This window comes from Sus scrofa, chromosome 4 (genome assembly GCF_000003025.6).
Source record: "Sus scrofa isolate TJ Tabasco breed Duroc chromosome 4, Sscrofa11.1, whole genome shotgun sequence".
NCBI lineage: Eukaryota > Metazoa > Chordata > Mammalia > Artiodactyla > Suidae > Sus > Sus scrofa.
In genome coordinates this window covers 4,014,626-4,034,016 of record NC_010446.5, presented here as the reverse complement: position 1 = coordinate 4,034,016, position 19,391 = coordinate 4,014,626, and the positions used below count along the sequence as shown (strand labels likewise).

Here is a 19,391-nt window from a genome sequence, read left to right as displayed (position 1 = left end):
GGGGGGCCATGCACTCACGGGAACGCTGGAGTTCTGTTCAGTTTTTCTTTAAACCGAAACTGCACTACAAGATAAGATCATTTTACAAATGATCTTCTTGGACTTCTCATCGTGGTAACGGAGCTGACTGGCATCCATGACGCGGGTTCAAGCCCAGGCCTCGCTTAGTGAGTTAAGGATCCAGCGTTGCCATGAGCTGTGGTGTAGGTTGCAGATGTGGCTCAGATCTGGTGTTGCTGTGGCTGTGGTGTAGGCCCGTGGCTACACCTCTGATTCGACTCCTAGCCTGGGGACTTCCATATGCTGCAGGTGCAGTCCTAAAGAAGACAAAAAAGAAAAAGATCTTCTTGGATTTTAATCAGAATTATATTGACTCTACAAATGAATTTAAGGAGAATTGAAATCTTAAGTATCCCAAACCATGGACATGGAATAACTCTCCATTTGTTCATGTATTCCTTAATTTTTCTCAGCAGCATTTTGTGTTGTGTGTGGCATTCTAACACATTTTTCCTTAGATTTATCCCGAGGTATTTGAATTCTTTTTAATATTATACATGTTTATGTGGATTTATTCCTACATACTTGATTATTTTCCATGCCATTGTAAATAGAACTATTTTCAAACTTATTTTTCTATTCTTTGCTGCTGGGATATATAAATATAATTGCTTTTATATAGATTGTAGCTTTACCTTGTTTCTAGTATCTTTGCTAAATTGACTTATTAACTCTAACTATAGATTTAGGCAATTTATACATCCATAATCGTGGCATTTATGAAAAGAGATGCTTATTCCTTTTTGAATCATTATAGCTTTTATTTATTTTCATGCTGATTGTACTGGCTAGTGTCTCCAGTACGGAGTTATTTAAAAGCGATGACAATAGGCATCTCTCATCTGTTTTTATCCTCTGAGGAAAAGCATTACATATTTTACCATTGAGTATGATGTTGGCCAAAGGTTTATAGCTAGCTGATACCTTTTATCAGATCAAGGCATTTCTCTTTATCACAGTCTGTTGATTTTTTTTTTTTTTTTTAGGGGCACATTCATGGCATATGGAAGTTTCCAGATTAGGGGTTCAATTGGATCTGTAGCTGCTGGCCTATGCCACAGCTGCAGCAATGCCAGATCTGAGCCATGTCTGCAACCTATACCACAGCATGATGCAGCGCCAGATCCTCAACCAACTGAGCAAGACCAGGGATTGAACCTGCATCCTCATAGATACCAGTCAGGTTCTTTTCTGCTGAGCCGCAGAGGGAATTATTTTTAATTATTAATTATTAAATTAATTACTTTTAATTATTTTTGGTTGTTTTTAATTTATTAATGGCAAATTTTGTCAAATGCTTTTTACACATCTGTTGGGAAGATCAGAAGAAAGTATCCTATATTTTGTTATGTGTAAATGAAAGTGATTAGAGTGTTAATATCAAGCCAAACTTTCACTCCTGGAATAAACCCCACCTGGTCAAATTGTGTTGCTCTTTTCATGTATTTCTAGGACAGATGAGGTGTTCAGTAGATGTTCCCTTTAATATCTCTCATTCACCTCCTAGTAGAATCATACATATCTGACTAATGGTGAGATTAGGTGGTTAGGGCTAATGGGAGGAAACAGCCACAGCCTAAGCTTCCATTACACAACAAGAGACGCTGTCTAGAACAAAAATTGAGAAATAGTAATTTTAAAAAATGGGCAGTAATTTGCCAAATTATTTGAAAGACATTAAATGTCTGAATGAATTCAGGCTGTTCCAGAAGTTTTCCAAAGGATTTCCTTCTCAGCCTGCTAGAAAGAACTTCTGTGGGTGCTATAGACAAAAGCTATCATTCATTCATTCACCATTGATTAAGAAGCGAGTACATATCAGACACTATGATAAAAAGATGGAGGGATGTAGAAAATGAGAAGAACCTTAGTGACAAGGATTTCGAACCACATTCCACGTCGAGCTCCTGGAAACTGTGGGATAAGAGGAAGCAGAGTCAGTGGGGCCCAGACACGCCACACGCGCTTTGGATTATCTCTGCTTTGCTTTTGAAGACTTTGCTTTTGAGGAAGTCATCGTTGTGTCTGCTGTGTGTGGCTTGCTGACTTTTCACAAGTGAGCACAGCCATGAAATGAACCCCTAGCTTGAGATACAGAAAATTATCTACACTTTTGCAATTTTCTTTGAGGTCTCCTAGCAAATCCAACACCTTTCTGACTTCTTTGGCTATGCATTCGTTTTCATGATTTGACTTCCTGTCAAGGGATTTATCCAGCATGTATCCATTTATGTTGACTTTAACTTTTTGTGTTTTTAAGAGGTATTCATACTTTGTGTATAATTATTCCAGTTACTATGGCTGCATAATAAGTCACCCTGAAATTCAGTAGCATAAAACAACCATTTACTGTACTTACAGCTTCAGAACTTTGGACAGAGGAGAGTATGGCGGGCTTGTCCCCACCCGTCTGTGAGGCATCAGCTCAAAGAGTCAGTCTTCTCCATTCACTTGTCTGGTGGATTCCGGTTGCCACCTGGGAGCGTAGCTGGTGCGTGTGGGATCTCCACATGAGTTGGGCTTTCTTATAATGTGGTTTCTGAGTTTCCAAATTGAGTGTTCTGAGAGGGGAAGAGAGCAAAGCAGAAGTCGGACCTGATTTTACCCCCTCGTTGCCAAGTTGGAAGTCACACAGCATCGCTTCCACTGTATGATGTTGGGCAAGACAACTGCAGGGTTTTGCCCAGAATCCAAAAAAAAGCGGGGGGGGGGGGAGACTCTTGCCTCTCTCTCTCATTGTAAGAAAAACATGTGGGATGGAACATAGATTGGTGGTCGTTGATGTACATTAGTTGTTTCTAGATTGGGTGTTATAAATCTACAAAAATCCTGTATGTGTGTGTATATATATTTGATTTACATACCTGTCTACTTGCATCGAGTGTGTGTTACATTGCATGTGATTGCTCAGTTATAGGCATCTCATTTTTAGCAATTAGTGTTAACATTTTCCGTAGTGTTTGGACAAACCTACGCTTCCTCTGGCAGAACACGGGTCGTGTAGTTGCTCCACATCCTTATCATCGCTCGAGAGATGGGTGGCGAGCCGGCTGTGGGCAGCGTTCAGGAGCCCTGCATTCATGCCTCAGGGTTCAAAGCTGAGACTGGAGGCTTTACATGCAAGAACATGGGGAGGCTGCTATTGCTGTTGTTGCTTTTTTTTTTTGTCTTTTTGCTATTTCTTTGGGCCGCCCTGCGGCATATGGAGGTACCCAGGCTAGGGGTTGAATCGGAGCTGTAGCCACCAGCCTACGCCAGAGCCACAGCAACACGGGGTCCGAGCCACGTCTGCAACCTACACCACAGCTCACGGCAATGCTGGATCGTTAACCCACTGCGCAAGGCCAGGGACCAAACCCTCAACCTCATGGTTCTTCGTTGGATTCGTTAACCACTGCGCCACGACGGGAACTCCTGCTGTTGTTGCTTTTAACTGACTTTGGATTACCTTAGCCTGGACATAATTCACTCTCCAGTGTCTAGGCAGAGTTACTATTCCATTATTTCTTATCAGGTCCCCTCTCTTATTCACTTTGCTCCTAAAAGCATTTATTTTAAAAGTGCCTATATCAGCAGAATGAAACACTGTATTGTTGTGATACAAATATGCATGTATAAGGTAAACATTTTTTTAAAGAGCAGGAGGATAACACATTCAAAATTCAGAGTGAAACTCACCTTGGCAGGGAGGGAGAGGGTGGGACAGGTGGTAGAACCCAGGTTGAGTCAGTGCTATTGTCATACTCTAGTTATTCATTTGGGTAGTAGGTTCATGGGTAATTTTTTCTTTTTTTTTTTTGGCTTTTTTTCCTTTGATGGTTTTTATTTTTTCCATTATAGTCGGTTTGCAGTGTTCTGTCAATTTTCTGCTCTACAACAAAGTGACCCGGTCACACGCACACAGAAATATATACACACATTCTTTTTCTCACATTATCCTCCATCATGCTCCTTCACAAGTGACTAGATATAGTTCCCAGGGAATTTTTCTTTTTGCTTTATCATTTACATATATTACATATATTCTTTGTATATTTGCACATGTATATGCATGTATTCTGTCATTGTATCAGACAGTGGTCTTAGGTGTAAATTATTACATGATTAAAAAATTAAGCCCTACATTTCTTTTATAGAATTTATGCATGTTGTATAGTGATATTTATGAGAGGAAATTCATGAATATGAGAGGCATAACAAGGTAAAAGAAGACATACATAAGCCTTCTTGTAGTAAAAATGGGACTATTCTGTCCTTAACACAGACTGGGCTGTTTAATTAAACATGGATTTTTTTTTTCCAAAATAAAATATTCGAAGACAAAACACTTAAGGGTGTTGAGTGCTGGAACTGTGTCCAGATATGGTTGCAAGCACCTCAGAAAAGGGGTGAAAACCGAGGGGAGGGAGCAGCGGTAGCTGAGAGCAGATTTACACAGGCAGGCAGTTTACTGCCTGGTATTTTTCACGAAGGCCGCTCCCCAGCAGAGACACTGCATGTTGTCGTTCTCTGTCGGGAATTTGAAGCTCACAGTTACTGTGGACTCATTATGACCATGAACCTCAGGCGTTCTCAGTCCATTTCTGCTCTCAGTTAGCAGGTGCGCAGTATTTACTGAGCAGAAGTCAGGTGTCCTGGGATCTAAACCCCGCAGCTGGCGTTCCTGTGAGGTTCGTGCGAGGGTCCACGTTTTACAGATGGGAAAACGGAGCTCAGCGATGTCGAGTAGCTTCCTGCTGGGGCAGCTTGTAGTTCCCAAGTGTGGTCACAGCAAAAGCCCACGTGCTCTTCTGACCCTGAGCCACCACGCCCCCATCAGGAGAAGAGGGTATGTCCCCTCCCCATGAAACCAGTGGATCTCAGTGGCTGCCTGGACCAGTGCCGTGCAGCGGAAGTGACCCCACGTGACTTGGGTTCTGAAAGGAAATGAAGTTTCTTCCTGACTCTTTCTCGAGACACTTGCTCTTGGAACCGAGCCGCCGTCCCTTGAGGAAGCCCAGGCTACCCGGGGAGGCCGCAGGTCGGTGTTCCTGTTGACAGTCCCAGCCGAGGTTCCAGCCAGTAACCAGCACCGACCGATTAACACGGGAGTGAGAAGGCCTTCAGCAGACCCTGTGTCAGCCACCTCTGACTGCACCTGCAGGACAGATCTCAAATGAGGGCCTTTACCTGCATCCAGTCGCCGCCAGACCGCAAGAAGAAGTAGAATTGGCAGCAGTAGGGGTAATGAAGTCGGGGTTTTTAATTGTGCCGATTTGGGGGTGGTTTTTCTCCCAGTCAAACTAGGAGCATTAAGCCCCAGCCTCAGAACTTAGCACTCACTCATATAATAGAAGATGCCATTAGCACCTCTAAGAAATGACCTGTTCTTGCTTATAATTCCTTATAGTCCGTTGATAGTCCTAAGACTTGTTGATCAGATTTCATCTTCCTTCTTTTTGTGTCTGAAATTCCAGGCCTCTGGTCCCAGGTACAAGGATAACTAACCCTAGTCTATCTCGGGGACAGACGGACAGATTCGTAGAAAGCAGAGTGGAAAGCCCTTGTGGTAGCTGGTGGAGGGGGAGAGAGCCGTTGAGGATGAGCAGCCTGGGCTCAGGGAGATGGGCAGGTTGGGGCTATCAGCTAGGATGAAGAGAGACACGCTGCAGGTGCCACGGGAAGCCCCAACCTCAAGGGAGCAAGAATTGTTCTTACAGCTGAAAAAAAAACAATTCTTATTTTTTTAAAAAAGCTTTAATGACGGGACAGAAGAAGGTTTTTTACAGCTTCTGAAGCAGACACATGATTTATATCAGTAATAAGAAGTAAAATCCCTGAAAATAAAATATAAAAGACACTAAATGGAGTGGAAATATGAACGGAGGCTATAAATAGGCCACTGACAGATGGAGAAGTCAGAGTTACTAACGTGTTTATTAGAAATGCTCAAACTCGGTATTTAAAAATGCTATTGTAAACAGCAAAAGGTACGGCTTTCTACCCTGACGAAAATGGCAAAAGGAGGTACAGTTCAGGACGTCGGAAGGAGGCGGGAGAGGACCCTAAGACCTGCCGGCGTCGGGCAGGCTGGACCGGTACAGCCGTCCTGGAGGGAAGACAGGTGCAATTAGCAGAAGCAAGAAGGTGCAGAGCCAGCAGCCCAGCAGAGACACTCGGCTCTGCTTGTGGTCGCAGGTGTTACAGGAAAGCCAGCTGCTGGTCAGTGGGGTGAGAGCCAGGCAGGTGGTGTGAAGGCACCGTGGGCCCCGAGAAGCAGCAGAACCGAGGAACCTCAGCTTCATGGCCATGTCTTAAAAGTGCTGAGGGAAGCAGTAGCACATTAATACGCATTGGAAAACATGCACAGAAACCCCCACATGCAGGGAATGATACCAACCATGCAGAAGCCACCTGGTGGGGAGGCGAGGGGTGTATCGCGGGGCGGGAATCAGAACACAGTGAGAGAGAGGCTCTGAGAGCAAGGCTAAAGGGACTTTTGATGCTGGCGTTGGAATGTCACCGACCGAGGAGTTGAGTCAGTTCAGCTTCCTGCACGTCTCCGCCCCTCCAAGGGTGGGGCCGAGAAAAGGTCTAGCGGAGGAGATGTTAATGACCTTGAGCCGGACCTGACTGGGGCCTCTAGCTGTTGAGACGCAGGAAGAATCAGGAGCCTGCCCAACGCAGCCCAAGAGGAGAACACGGGGAAGAGTGAGTTTTCACGGGGACAGGTCCTGCGGTAATTAGGCGACTCCAGCAGCTGAGAACACTCATCGTCGGTGGGCTGGAGGCAGATGGGGGGCTGCCCAGGAAACCAGGAGGCTGCAGCAGGAGGGCGCTGAGAGGAAGGGAAGAGGAGCTGGTGGGCCAAGAGCTTCTTGGGGGTCGGGGTGCTGAGTGAACAGCGTGGGAAGACAGTGTAGAGGCCCGTGAGATGAGGGCTGAAACCGTTTTGGCATTTGTCCGGGACTTTCTGCTTTTATCACGAAGAGGTGCACGGGTTTGCATGGGTGCAGTTAGGGGCTGTGGTGCAGAAGAGAGGCCCAGAGGGGCCAGCGGGGCCCCCGCTCTCCCTCTTCTTCCGCTTATAGGGTGTGTGAGTCATCCTCTGAGTCATTTCTTGTCTGTGGATCTCAGTTTGGTGGAGATGAAACAGGGATACTTACCGTTTTGGGCAGCGTCCTTGCATGGCTTCAGAGACAGCATGTGTGCAGGTGCTTTCATTCTTCATGTTGCTTCGAGCTTAGCAGCTCTGACAACTGCTGCTCTACTCTCTGTCTCTGGGCTTTTCTTTCTTGGACATTTTATATAAATGGAGTAATGCACTGTATTTTTTTTTTTTTCCTCTCTTTTTAGGGCTGCACCTGCAGCATATGGAAGTTCCTGGGCTAGGGGTTGAATTGGTGCTGCAACTGCTGGTCTATGCTGCAGCTTATGGCAACATTGGGTCCTTAACCCACCGAGCCACAGCAAGAACTCCATGCACTATGTGTTCTATTGTGTCTTGGCTTCTCTCACTTGGTGCAATTTTTTAAAAAATAAATTTTATTTTACCCTGTGTTGCTGTGGCTCTGACGTAGGCTGGCGGCTACAGCTCCAGTTGGACCCCTCACCTGGGAACCTCCATATGCCCTATTCCTGTTACTACATGCAGGAAGGGATGTTTGGAAGAAAGCGAATCGTCTTGGTCTCTGGCCACCTGGGGAACTGGACCACAGGTAATTTAGAATCGATGAGGTCCTTCAGAATTCCCAGTTCACCTCTGGCAATCTGCACATGAGGACGCAGAGGGCAAAGGAGGCCACGTGACTTCTCCAAGGTCTCAGAGGAGGGAAGGCAGAGGCAGGACCAGGGCTAGCCCTCCTGACTCAGGTTCTGGATTCTCTCAGCATTCCTGTGGCCCCCTGCAAGTCACACAGAATGGCCAGGGTCTTCTCCTTGCAAATCATTGTTTTCCCCAACATTCAGTCCGCCGAGAGCGCTGCCATGTAAGTTATCTGAGCGAAAAGGCAAAGACAATGCAGAGTAACAGAAAATAACTGGGGCCGAGATGAGCATCTCGTGGTCCCCTCATTCCTCCAGTTTTCCGTGTGAGGAAGTTGCTCTCCCTCTCTGGCTTAGGAAAATTAAAGAATCTCTTGAAGATCCCTCCTGCTGCTACTATTCTGCAATTCAGGTGGCACAAAGAAGCCGTTTTCCAAGATCACACAGTATTGTGTTTTATCCTGTTTGACGTCAATTCATGGGAACTAACCTACACTGTCGCCCATTCTCATTTCCACTGAGAAGCCAGTCGGGTGTCTGCCAAGCTTCAGGGAGAGGAAGGGGGTCTTGGGCCGCTTGCCTCGGGGGCACACGGGGTCCATGGGATGGGGCCTGGCTCCACACCTGGGCTCCTTCTGTCTACAGAGGGGCAGATGCAGCAAATCGCAGAGGCCTCCCACCTTCTAATGAGAATGTGACGGCTCCTTCTGCCTTTGGCTGCCGCATCCTGGGGGTCTTCCAGGCAGGCCCCTTCTCCACCATGTAGGACTTGGAGTTCCGGCCTGGGTATCAAGAACTGGTGCTGGGGTTTGACTTCACTGGGAACAGCAGGAGGGCAGATTCATTCAGCATTTGCTCCGTCCTGAGTGGCGCCTTGCTGATTGCTTTTTACTGTCCTGTTTAATGCCCGCAGTGACCCCACAGCCCCATTTTACAGATCAGGAAAGAGCTGGGAGTTTAAGCGTGGTGCCTCAGGCCGCATGCAGGCACGCGGTGGAGTCAGGGTTCCAAACTGATGCCAACCCAGAGCTCGGACTTGCTGCAGGAAAGGACACCTTCCACTGTGGTCTGTCTGGGGAGGACGCTAACCGAACGCCGAGCCAGCTAGTGACCCATTTCCCAAATCACAGCTGCTGGAGATGAGAACTTCTGATGCGTGTTTAACTCCTGACAGTCTGTGCTCCCAAGTGGTGGTGCTGGAGGTCAAACTCAGGATTTTGACTGCATGGCAGCCTGCATCCCAGCACGACCTCACCCATCCAGGTGCTGAGAGCTGCCCTGGGAAGCACAGCACACTCTGTCACTTCAAATACACACGTGAAATATATATATGTTTCGAGGGCTGCACAACGAATTTTGTAGAAGCCACCCCCAGCCCTGAAATCAATTAGACACACTTCTTAGACTCTAGAGGGGCGTGTCAGCTATGGTCTTTTCCTAAATCCAGCGGGGCCGATAGTTACAAGGCCGCGACTGGCCAATTCCCAGCGCATCACTGAGCAGCAGACCCTGCTCCTGCGCACTGGGGAGGAGGGCTTTCCTCCCACTCTCTGATATGCAGCTTCTGCCAGCTCTTGGGACCCTGATTTGGCGGTTCCAGAGGTTCTGTATCATGGTCTGACATGGAGGTGGGAGGGAATGAATAGATGTGTGAATGATTTCCTGCCATTACATGAGGGGGTCAGACCTTGCCAAGCTGAACCTCTGGAGCCCAATGAAAGTTTTCAGCAGTGAGGACAGGAAAGGTGGTCAGATGCATACTGTGAAATAAGGTAAGCAGAAAACATTGTAGAACAAGCACAACTTGGAAGCTGGAATGAGTGCAGCTTCCTGGGTCTGGAACGACCAGGATCTGAGTCGTTGGTGCTGAGGGCTGGTCCAGATGATCACGCCCCAAGAAGGGTGAACTTGGGGATCCTGGGTTCCAACAGTGCTGTAGCACACGCATCCTGCCTCTGTGCCTTTGAGAGGACACACTCTTTTTCTTTGCTTTTTTTTTTTTTTTTAAAAAAAAGGATACATCTTTCTGTAACAGAAATCCTAAATCAGACCTGCCCAGACAATAAGAGGACAGCATTTAGGGCCAGTTTTATAGCATCGCGTGTCTGTTTCTCTGCAACTGCCTTTATTCTGCCCATCTCTGCATGTCTGCTTTCTCCTTGCATTGCCTTTTCTCATAGTGGGAAAACAATGGCAGTCATTCAAGTTACAAGTTTTGCATTTTTAGACCACAAATAGGAGCCTGTTTCTCAGAATTCCCTGCAAAATCCTGAGTTTATAAATCACCCCCTGTGGCTGGGAGAAAATCGGGCCTCTATTAGTCTATGCTAATCAACACAGAAAAAAGGTGAGAATGAATCTTTCAGGTTAAATGCCCTAGAGCTTACGGTGGGTTGCAGACTCACCCCAAATCCCAATGGCAAAGTGGGCGGGGGCTAGAGGGTTCCACACAGTGTTCTGAACAGCGACTGCCTGTGCTCCTGCCCTATCGGCTGTCTAGTTACAGCCCCGTTTCACATTTCTCAAAGGAGCAACCTATTTCAACAACTTGCCATCACCCTTGCTTGCACCTCTCCCACCAGGACGCACCGTAGCTTGAATGTTCCCAGGAAGGAGCCCTCCCTGGTCCTGGCTGCTTCTACTCAGGTTGCAAGTGGGGTCACGTTAGAAAGATCACGAACACCCTGACTCAAGGTTAGGAGGAGAAGTTCTCAGCAGAAGTTACGGGGGCAGCAGGCTCCTAGAACGCACAGATCTTTACCATAGTGGGGGCTGATCTTGACCCACCCAGGAAGAGAGGGTGCGTTTCCTGTGGAGTGAGCTTTCAGTAAAGGACTTGGAGCCAAAGATGGCTGACCACTAGGTGGCGCTGTTGCAAACTGTCAAATTTATCATAGGGGTTTTGGATCAAATTATCTCTTTGCTACTCTGAATCTTTAACTATAGTAGTATTTAAGGATTCCCCTTATTTTGTTGAAGATGCCCTCTGTGAGATCAGTATTTCTCATTATATTAATTGTTTCAATATTGTCTTCTGGGAAAAAGACTTGGCAGCATTTCAGAGCTCAGGAGCGGTCAAAACAGAATTTTTTTTCCCATAATGGTCTTGCTTATGTCAGATTTTTACTTAAAGTCACAGGACGTGCTCCTCTGGGGTGTGTAGACTGAGGCAGAGATGAGGCAAGGGACGCATCCAGGAGGACCCAGGAATTAGAGGTGAAGCAAATCGGGACCCCAGGTGTCCTGACTGTCAGGGCGAATGGTTTTCCTCCTCGAGTGTCAAGGACAAGGCCTCCCACGCGTAGGGCTGCATCCTGCGTGGTGCTTTCCACCTGCTGGCAGTCCCTGGCTGTGCCCAGCTCTCTGCGGACGCTCGCCCCCCGACCTCCCAGAAGCCCTCCCGGCAGTCAGCCGCTCCTGATGTGGGCTCCTCTGTCACTCCGCAGCCCTCCCGCTCCACCTCGCACCGCTCGACAGGGCGGGGTCCTGCACAGTTGGCCCTGTCTCCAGACCGCTCCTTCTTAAGGACAGGGACCCGTCACCCATTCATATTTCTGTGAACATCTAGAGTTCCAGGCGTTGTAGAGACACAGTACTGTTTGCTGGATGACTGAAGAAGTAAGCGAATCATTGACGACTGACATGAACAAACAGAACTTCTGCACACGCGGTCGCTTCAGCCAGCGTTGCTCTGCTGAGAGTAGATGGCGGGAAACAGCAGTGCTGTTGGGAAGAACCGTGTGTGAGCGCTGGACGCTGCTGAGCGAAGCTGTCTCGAGACCTCTCAGATCCTGTCATCGCGCAGGAGGGAATTCCACCTTGATAAAATGTTTATGTGAGGAATAGATGGCTGTTGCAGTACAAGCATGTGTTATATGTGGGGGTCTGTATTTAGCCACATTATTACTGTGTTTTGCCTCTTCAGGGCCACTCCTGCGGCATTTGGAAGTTCCCAGGCTAGGGTTCGAATGGGAGCTGCAGCTGCTGGCCTGCACCACAGCCACAGCAATGCCAGATCCAAGCTGCATCTGTGACCTGCACTGCAGCTCACGGCAACTCCAGATCCTTAACCCACTGAGCAGGGCCAGGGATTGAACCGAGTCCTCATGGATACTAGTCAGGTTCATGACTAATGAGCCACAATGGGAACTCCTCTATTTAACCCCATTTGAAAATATGAATTGGACCCTGAAGTTTTTGCTTGAAAGTCTATGGTGACTTTGCACTGTGCTTAGCCTGTTATCTGTGTCACTCGCCGAGGCTCGGCGTGACGTGGACTCCAGGTTCCACTGCACCTCACCCCAGCGTCCCCTCTTTCCACGCTCCAGCTGCCCTCCTGTCTTCATGCACGAGGCTCAGTCTTTTCCGGGGCCTCCTTTGCTTTTCTTTCAGGTTCGCTCTTACCTCGTGCTTTAAAGCATTGGATTCTCTTGTGCCGTTTAGCTCTCAGCTCATGAGACAGCCTCGCTCGGATCAGCCCTCCAGAGCAGCCTCTTCCTAGTCCCTGCTGCCCACCCCTGCCTGTTGCTGCATGCGTTTCCATCTTGTCTGCCTCCATCGCTGGGATATTCGGTCCCTGAGAGCAGAGACCTTGTCTGTCGAGCTGCCTTACCCGGTACCCTGCAGAGCATTCCAGCACACAGTAGGAAGTCAGTCAACATATGCAGAAGGAAGAAAGCATAGATACAAAGTGAGCCCATTCAATTCTGGGACTCGTACAGTAAGCCCTTTATGGCGGTATCTCTGGGAACGGGGGAAGGACATTACAGTGTTTTATTATGCTTGACAATGTGCCTAGTAAATATTTTACATGAGCACATTTGGATTTGATGAGAATGAATTTTTTAAAAGGTGTTGCACTTGGGTTTTTCTTTCTTTTTTACATTAAGCTATTATTCTCTTCCCTGGAATTGTGATCTAGACATGGTCTGACAAACCTTTAAGCATAAACAGAAGAGGTCCTCCGGTGATGTAACATGGCTCGTGTCCTTGACGCCCTTGAGAGCTTTTGCCGGCGCAGTGAACAGTATAAATAGAATCATGACGTTGGAAGGGACCGGCTCGTAACCCAACCCAACTCCCTTATTTTCCTAATGAGGAAATTAAAGCTCCAAGAGGCAGGGTACATCAGCAGCAGCAAGATCAATGTATGGGACGTTGGATTCTGGCTCTGAAGCTTAATTCCCAGGTAGCCTTGGACTAGTCCTCTGCCTTCTCTGAGCCAGTTTTCTATGCCCTAAAACGTGGGAGTGGGGGTGTCTTGTGGGCCTCGAAGGATCTGTTCGGTTCTACCACCCACATTCCTACTCAGTGGAACAAGTCTTGCATGAGAAACCCAGACTATCTGCAAGTGGGCCCAAGACGAATTCTCTGAATCGTTGGTTGGAGACAGGACATGCCGCGTCTGAATTAAGTGAAGAAAGGAAAAGAAGGATGTGACCACTCGGAGCACATCTCCCCCTGCGGATGGAGAAAAATCCCCAGAGTGTTCCCACCACCCTAAGAACCAAGAACAAGCTGGGTACACGAAGTGGTTATGTATTTTCTTAAAAAAAAAAATGAGGGATCTACCTATGCAGAATTACAAATGCGTGCTAGAGAGGGATGATCTCTTCCTGGGGGAGCCCTGCCCCTGTTGTCACCCTGGGGGCATGGCCGAAGGAAGAGTGAACAACAGGACATGGAAGGTGGTACAAAGAATTTTCATGTTAGTGGACATTTGATGGCCATGTGTGAGCTGATGTGATGGGCTGGAATTCCTGGGTGCCCCCTCACACGAAGCTAGTTGTAGCCACCTGCCACCTTTTCCCCACAGGGCCCTCATCAAGTGCCTGCGGTGATATGCTGGCGGCAGGTAGCAGAGCCAAGAGAGACCTTCCAAGTTGGAGGGAACCTTCCTGAGTACAAATGCTTGCTTTGATGGAGGCAGGGCAGGGGAGTGAGGGATTACCCCCAGGCACTAAGGCATTCTTTGAGGATAAGGTAGCAGGTGGCCAAAGGTTGGGGGCGAAGAAGCAGAATGGAGATGGGTCTCCCCAGAAGGAAAAGGCTGGGATCAGAGTGGTTGAAAAAAGGGGCTCAAAAAGCTGGTGGCCAAGCTGTAAGTCAGAGAGAATGCTTCCTTGACTCAGAAAATTGATGGGAAAGAATAAAGAGATCTTTGGAGTTTTACCAGTAGTCAGATCCCAAGAACTGACTCTATCCTAAGAATAATTATTATTTTTAATCTATTGTTTGCATATAATATTCTGCACATAATAAAAAGTTAATGTAACATACAGAGAAGCAAACCAACCCAAATCAGGTGACACAATACTGAATAGAAGCAGACCCCTAGATAGCCCAGAGGTTAGAATGAGCAGATAGGGGCTTTAACATAGCTGTGAAAAATATGTGAAAAACGTCTATTGGAAAAGGTAAAGAAAAAGACACTTGATGGAAATTCACATCCACGGGAAAAATGAGAGCATGTCAGGTATTATGAGAACTTATTCTGTACATCTTTCATTAAAACATAATGACTGTATAAAGCAAAAATAGCAAAGCATTGTGGGGTTTGTAAAGTCTGGTAGAGAAGAGCACAAAAGCTGGGACAGAGGGGATGGGAGATATAAGCAAATATTTATAACATGAAGCTAGGGAAATGAATCTAGAAGTATGTAAAACATGACCAAGGGAGGTTTATCTCAGGGCTTTAAGGTGTGTTCAGCAATCAGTGTAATTCAGCAAATTAAGGTTATCAATTACTTATACCTCACTTAGAAGAAGAGTATTAGGAGTTCCTGCCGTGGCACCGTGGGTTAAGAATCTGACTGCAGAGGCTTGGGTTGCTGCAGAGGTGTAGGTTCTCAGGTTGGATCCCTGGCCTCACCCAGTGGGTCAAAGTGTCTGGCATTGCTGCAGCTGTGGTGTAGGTCACAGCTGTGGCTCCAATTCAGCCCCTGGCTTGAGAACTTCCATCTGCCGTGGGCGTGGCCAAAAAAAAGAAGAGTATCAATAAGAAAGATTGTCCATTTTAGTGGAAGAATAAACCTTATGTAATTTAAAAGCTATGTGTAAGAGTCAACATTGATCAGATATAGAAGGTAACATGCTCAGTCTGATAGTCAGCATCTACCAAAAACCACAGCTGTTATCATCACTTAATTGTGAAACATCGAATGCCTTCCTTCTCCTTCCACCGTTGAGTTCAGGCTGAGAGGCTCTTTCTCACCTTTAGTATGCAACCTTGAGCTGGAAGTCTTAGAGCAGTAGGCAAGGGGCGGTGAGAGGACATAACATTGTGAGGAAAAATACAAATTCTGCATTTTCTAGGACATGACTGTATGTGCATAAAAGTCTAAGGAGTCTAAAGAACAGAAAAGTGAATTTAGCGAGGTCAACTTGTTAAACGTTTGGGTATCCATTTTTAAACAACTAGGAGTTCCTGTCATGGCTCAGTGGTTAACGTATCTGACTAGGAACCATGAGGTTGAGGGTTCGATGCCTGGCTTTGCTCAGTGGGTTAAGGATCTGGTGTTGCTGTGGTGTAGGTTGCCGACATGGCTCGGATCCTGCGTTGCTGTGGCTCTGATGGAGGCCGGTGGCTACAGCTCTGATTAGACCCCTAGCCTGGGAACCGCCATGTGCCGTGGGAGTGGCCCTAGAAAAAGGTAAAAAGACAAAAAACAAACAACGAAATCTACATCAATCATACACACTATTTAGTGTAAATTCACAATAAGTCATAGATTAGATCTTAAAAGCCAATTCCATAAAACTTGTAAAAAAGCGTGTATCGTCATATATATGCAACCTTCATGTAGGCAAAGATTTCTGAGGATGCAAAAGCAGCAACCTTAAAAAAAAAATAGAAAATATGGGCTGCCGCAAATTGGTGTCTCAATGGGATCATCACAGGACGGGTGTAAGTGAACTAATAGGGAAGTTGCAGTCTGAGAAAACAGTCCTGCAGTGCTCATGTGACCAAAGACTTAAACCCACAACGTAAAAGGCTGCTTAAAAATCAGCCCCGAAAAGACAGAGGGCAGACACTTCCCGACAGCACTTTTGTAAGAACAGAAGTGCTGCATGAACTCCCGTGGCTTCAGAGGAGGCCCTGAGGCAGACAAGGAAAAGGCGCCAAGGTGAGCTGCTAGGCCTCGGGCCCTACAGGTGCGCCTGAAGTCAGAGGCCTGAGAAAACGCCACCTGGGGCACCGAGAGCATCTTTGATGGACAAGTTCAACTCCCATGCACACCCCCCTGGCGCTCATGGACTTGAGCTGAATGAAAGTGCTGCCAGTGGGTTTTCTGAGTTTAAATCTTCCTTCAGAACGTGATGGAGAGAAAAGCACAGCAGAGGGGGTAGGATCCTAAATAACTAATAACACACGACAGCAAAAAGGACGATAAAGATGTTTTTGTTGACTTGTTAGTAGGAGTAAAACGGGGGCTGTGAGCTTGTGTTGCATGAGCTAGACTGGTTAAAAATTTTTCTCTTTATGGCCGCACTTGCTGTGTGTGGAAGTTCCTGGGCTATGGGTCAAATTGGAGCTGCAGCTCCAGGCCTACGCCACAGCCACAGCAGCACAGGATCTGAGCTGCATCTGTGACCTATGCCACGTCTTGATCCTTAATCGAGACACCAGATCCTTAGCCTGCTGAGTGAGGCCCATATCCTCAGAGAGACAGCTTTGGGTTCTTAACCCTTGAGCGGCAAGGGAACTCCTCAAAATAATTTTAAGTGAGAATGCTTTAGGTTTAAAAATAAAAGTATGGAGTTCCTATTGTGGCTCAATGGTAACAAGCCTGATGAGTATCCATGAGACTGTGGGTTCGATCCCTGGCCCTGCTCAGTGCATTAAATAATCTGGTATTGCCATGAGCTGTGGTATAGGTCACAGGCGAGGCTCGGATCCAGCATTGCTGTGGCTGTGGGGTAGGCCAGCAGCCACAGCTCTGATTCAATCCCTAGCTTGGGAACTTCCATATGCTATGGGTGTGGCAATAAAAAGACAAAAAAAAAAAAAAAAAAAAAGTAAATTAGAAACAGTGACTGCAGTGATGGGGGAAGGGTGTTTAGTGAGAAAATGTGCAAATATTCTTAGGAGGATAGAAATTAACATATTTTGTAAGCACTGAAATTTAATTAAAATATATTTAGGTATTTATTTTAGTTTTTTTAAAAAATAAAGGTATTGAGAGTTCCCTTGTGGCGAGCAGGTTAAGGATTTGGTATTATCACTGCAGTGGCTGGGGTTGTTGCTGTGGCACTGGTTTCATCCCTGGCCCAGGAACGTCCACATGCCATGGGCTGACCAAATAAAATAAGGGTATTTACTGAAAGAATATGTGTGCCAGAGGGACCAAATGTCAGAGAATAAGGGAATTAAAGGCTCCTTTGTCTCCAAGCAAAAGAAGCATTATGTCATAGTTTTTGAGGGTCAGGGACCCGGAGTGGCTTGGCTGGGAGGTTCTGGCTCAGGGCCTCTCAGGAGGCAGCCTGCAAACCCACGGCTGCTGTCATCTCAGCTCCCCAGTTCCCTCCTGCGGCTGCTGGATGGAGACCTGAGTTACTGCCTGTGGACTGTGGTGTCCTCGAGACACGGCATCTGGCCCTCCGCAGGTGGGGATCGGGGAGAGTAGTGAGAAGAGCCTGAACGGGAGCTGCCGTCTTTTTAGAACCTGGTCTCAGATGCACCACTTCTGCTGTATTCCGTTCATTGGAAATGAGTCACTAAGCCCAACCCATACGCCACAGAGAGAGATTACATAGGTGTGTGTCAGGAGGTGGGGGTCACGGGGGGCATCTTAGGGGCTGCCTGTTGCCGTGTGTGTGTGTGTGTGTGTGTGTGTGTGTGTTTGTGTAACAGTGGTGTCGAATAAAACCACAAAGGACATGGACTGCAGGCTCCACCCAGCACCCCAGGCCCCGCCGGCTCTGAGATGGGGTCCCTGGCATTTGCAGTTCTGACGTGTTCCCAGGCTGTGCTGGCATTGCTGGTCTGGGAACAAACCTTTGAGAACCTCGGGGTGGGCCAAGCCTCGGGACAGCCATGCCATTCCAAGTGTGCAGCCTATGGAGTAATTAGGGGCTGAATGTGCGGGCTCGCTCCGCGTTCCGCTTAGGGCACAGAGCAGGAAGGCTGCTGACCTGCTGAGAAGTTTAGAATTTACACTCAGTTCGGGCTAGATCACTTTGTCCTGTAGAAATGTAATGTGAGAGCAGGGTTATTTTATGTTTTCATTAAAGTATGGCTGACTTACAATGTTGTGCCAATGTCTGCTGTACAGCAAAGTGACCCGGTCATACATATACACACAGTCCCTTTCTTATCTTCCCTCATGGTCTAGCCCAAGAGACTGGATATAGTTCCCTGTGCTGGACAGTAGGACCTCATGGATTAGCCATTCGAAATGGAATCGTTTGCATCTACCAACCCCGAACTCCCCATCCATCCCACTTCCTCCCCCCAGGTACAGGTTAATTTTAAATTTTCTTGTAATCACATTTAAAAAATGAGGACAGTTCCCATTGTAGCTTAGTGGTAACAATCCCGACTAGTATCCATAAGGACACAGGTTCCATCCCTGGTCCTGCTCAGTGGGCTAAGGATCAGGTGTTGCTGTGAGCTGTGGTGTATCAAAGACACGGCTTGGATCCTGCGTTGCTGTGGCTGTAGGGTAGGCCAGCAGCTGCAGCTCCAATTCGACCCCTAGCTGGGAAATTTCCATATTCTGCAAAAAAGACCAAAAAAAGGGGCAAAATGAATTTTAATATTTTTAATTTTAATGTTTTATTGAACCTATTTAAATGTAATTAATATAAAATTACTAATGAGATTCTTACATTTTTTAAGTTAAGTCTTTAAATCTGGTGTGTATTTTACAGTTCAGTTCCTATAGTTACTACTAGTAACATTTCAAGGGCTCTGTAGTCCGTTGCTACAGTATCAAACAGTATTTCTTGTATGAATTTACTTATTTTTTCTTTTTATAGCTGCACCTGCTGCACTATATGCATCTGCAGCTACCAGCCTGTGCCATAGCCACAGCAACACCAGATCCAAGCTGCATCTGTGACCTATGTTGCATCTTGTGGCAGTTCTGGATCCTCAACCCAGTGAGTGAGGCCAGGGATTGAACCCGCATCCTTACGGGGACTATTTGGGTTTTTCACCTGCTGAGCCACAATGGGAACTCCTATTGCATGAATTTGCATAGAGGTTTTTACTGATTACTCAGCTTAAGTCCCCCCACCCCATCACTACCTCCCCAAGGACTAGAGGCAAGGATGTTAATAAGACCCTTTGCAGTGGCTTTGGCAAGAGAGCCTGAAACCCTGGGAGTAATAGCCTTGGTGTGCAGAAGAGAACTGGTTCTGTTATGAGAACTCCTGCTGTTTCTGTTACATTATCTCCCACATCAATCCCCTGGTGAGTTTGAGCCTGTTAAAACTGTTCTTGGTCTTAAAAGGCAAACACCCAAGTGAGAACAAATAGGGGCTGTCTCTCTGTCCATAACTTGCTGTGGCAAAAGATGAGGCCACTATCACTTGTGTGTGGCAGAGACTCAAAAGCAGGCAGAGGAGTGGAGAAGCTTTAAATG

The 19,391-nt window shown here is 47.0% G+C and overlaps 1 long non-coding RNA gene across 2 annotated transcripts in view; it reads left to right on the top strand.

Moving 5' to 3' along the window:
* The window catches only part of LOC102165464, a 42,173-nt gene that overhangs the window by 9,936 nt on the left and 12,846 nt on the right, over positions 1-19,391 (top strand). The window lies entirely within an intron of this gene.